Genomic DNA, 3,245 nt, shown 5'->3' on the forward strand with positions numbered 1-3,245 from the left:
GGATGGATGGATGGATGGATGGATGGATGGATGGATGGATGGATGGATGGATGGATGGATGGATGGATGGATGGATGATGGTTGGTTGGGTGGATGGATGGATGGATGATGAATGGAAGGATGGATGAAGGTTTGATGGATGGATGGACGGATGGATGATGAATGGAAGGATGGATGAATGGATGGATGATGGATGGATGGATGGATGGATGGATGAAGGGTGAATGGATGGATGGATGGATGGATGGATGGATGGATGGATGGATGGATCTCCTGAATCAGATCTTTTCCTCTTTTCCTTCTTGGATCAGAACTGAAACATCAGAACCCGATCCAGTCACCAGCCCTCAGCTCCGGCTGCCCCCCGCTCTCCCATGTCTTCCGTTTCCATGGTAATCCCAGAATCAGACATAATGAGCATCCCCTTCTCCTCCTTTTATCTCTGTTGCCACGGTGACGGCCCAGCAGCCTCGACCTGAATGAATGGTTGTATTTTTTTCTCCCACTCAGGATGTTCCTGGTGGCTGAGACGATTGGATGGCGCACAGACTCTAAGCCTTTCACCTCCTTTAACCTGACTGTGGTATCAGAACCAGAACCTATCAGGATTAAACTGATGAATGACCCAGCATCGGGTCCAGGATGTTGAGGCTCTCTGCTCGTCTGGCTCCAACTCCTTCAGAACTGCTAAAGAGGTTCTGGTGTTTAAACCAGAACCTTCCCCTGTTGGCAGGGATTCTGCTAAATGTGAGTCTGTGATTAAAACAGCAGAGAAACAGGAAATGTGAAGCAGAACATGTTGTGCTGATAAATCCCATCGGGCCGCGCCGCAGCACATGCTCATTGATTCTGGGATTCACGCTCGGATCAGGAATGTGGGTCAGGATGGATAATCTGCCACTCGACTGGAAAGCAGCTGATTCTGACTCGGCTGCATCCTGATCCGCTGCAGAAAGAGAGAGGGAGGGGCTGCAGTGGTGGCGGGGAGGTGAGGTCTGCCAACAGAACCTCGGTTAGAGACAGATTCCTGCCGGTCCGGGCTGGATGCAGAAAGCAGCTCTTCATCCAGGCGGGTCGACAAGGAGCCGTTGTTCAGCGAAACACGGCCTTGTTGGATCTACAGTGGTCTGTTCAGCCCAGTAAAAGGCCCACTGTGGATCCCAGTGACACCCAGTCACCGTCACGGAGCTCCTTCACACTTCAGGAATCTGCTAAATATGGACCAGAACCAGAATAAATGAATATATAGATAAACATTGCAGCCCGTTATGTCGGTACCCTGAGGCTGTTTGCATGCAGGTGCATCAAAAGCATTAGTTGATGGAGTCCTGACTGCCACGATTCCTTGCTGTGGTTTCCTAGAGTCTCTGTGGGGCTTAAACCCTTTGGATCCGAATCATTAGAACTGTTTCAGTGCTGCGATAAGTTCTGAAAACTGAACTCTTCAATCTAGTGATAAAGAATACTGACATTCAGCTCAGTCTGGGATTTCTTCAGAGCTGGGAATCTTTTTGGAAGTTGGAAAAAAGTGTGGAATTTGTTCAGTTAAGAATCTATTATCCTCTAATTTGCTCTTCGAATCCAAACCACAAATCCATTCACTCTGAAATCGTTTGGTCAGGACTTAAGGCTCCTCAGAACCAGAATACGGACTCGTGTCCTCATCAAGGATGTTCTTGAGGACAACACAGGAAAGGCTGGACTCAGGGAGAACAGGAACTAAATAAATACGGGCGAATTGGAACAGAAGCGTACTGATGACATCACCACATCCTCAGCTCGTCTGGAGCTGCATTTCACCTCCTGTTATTAATAGCCTCTAGTTGATAATAAATTCTTACCTTTTTAATTTATTGGTGGAATAATAATGAACACAATCAGATAAACACAAATCAAATGAACATTTAGCCAAATAAAACAAAAAACTCTCCATTAGAGCCAGCGGTATTTCACACACGTCTATGCAGAGAGAGAGGGCTGCTATAGACCGGCTAACGTTAGCCCTGGCTGCTGTTAGCGTCTGAGTTCTGCTGGTTGCTGCGATCCTCTCATCTTCTGATTTTTATTTTTTTATTACGCACTAAAACAGTAAATGGGCCATATGGTGACGTTTAAAGGTACAATATTCTCGCCTCAAATGATCTTAAAACATACTTTTATTGAATAATGGCTCTGTGAGCTCTCCATTGAAAGCTGCTGCTGCAGTGCATGCTGGGACAGCTGTCAATCTCAAGAACGGAGTGTCTGCTCTGATGCATGCTGGGTAAATAGGGAGGGGTGAGAACAACATTCGGAGACTTTGTCCGTTCTCTGTCTTCTTATTCTTGTGAACTGGAACAGTTCTAGGGCTGAGACTGATGACAGTTCACTAGTACACGAGCACATGAGAACAAACAAGTGCACATATTGAGAAACAGCCTCTGGCTCAGACTATCAGCATCAGGGAGGTTGTGATATGATGAGACGTCTCATGGGATGTTTTACCAGACGCAAAGTTTTGTGGGGAAAGTAGTTTTTCTGTTGAAAAATCTAATTATCTGCATGACGGCGGTTTCAGTGACCTCTGGTGTCATTCTGGGTCGTCTCTTCAGATTGTTGGAGCGATGAAGGAGTTGGCAGCAGGAGCTGATCACAGGAGTCGACTCTCCTGCTGAGAGATTTAATGAAACTGCAGCATCAGTGGCTTCAGTGGCAGAAGGTCACTCACCGCTGATATTTCCTCCTGTTCAGAGGCAGGTTTCACTCAGCCGCGCTGTTAGGAAAGGATTCAACAACCTGGGGACTAAATCAGATTGGCCTAAACAGATCATCTGAATAACATAATAGCAGAATTAGAGACGCAGCATCAGACTTTAATGGATCATTGATGTTGAGCTTTAGCTTCAGAGTCCTGGAAAAATCCTACATCATAAAAACAGCAAATTATGCTCTAGCCTCCCTGCACTGAAGCGGCCATTAAAACTTTACCTCAGAAGTGGAGAATATTGCCAGGTTAACTAGAGCATGAGTTTCCCAGCCTAACTGGAACACTAGTTTCCTTGTTTTCCTGTAAAACTGAAATCCCCCCTTTCAATCTGGGTTCTCCAAAAAGCATCCAGAACCAGCGTGCCCAAAGAGGCAGGCACCGAAACGGCAAAGGGATGATATCAAAACCCAGCTGTCACAGCCAACATCTGCAACGCCTTAAAGGAAAAGTCTGGTCACCAATAATCAATGGATCATAATCTATACCGAAAACTAATACG

The sequence above is a fragment of the Cyprinodon variegatus genome, unplaced genomic scaffold, assembly GCF_000732505.1.
Source record: "Cyprinodon variegatus isolate N-32 unplaced genomic scaffold, C_variegatus-1.0 Scaffold376, whole genome shotgun sequence".
NCBI classification, from domain to species: domain Eukaryota; kingdom Metazoa; phylum Chordata; class Actinopteri; order Cyprinodontiformes; family Cyprinodontidae; genus Cyprinodon; species Cyprinodon variegatus.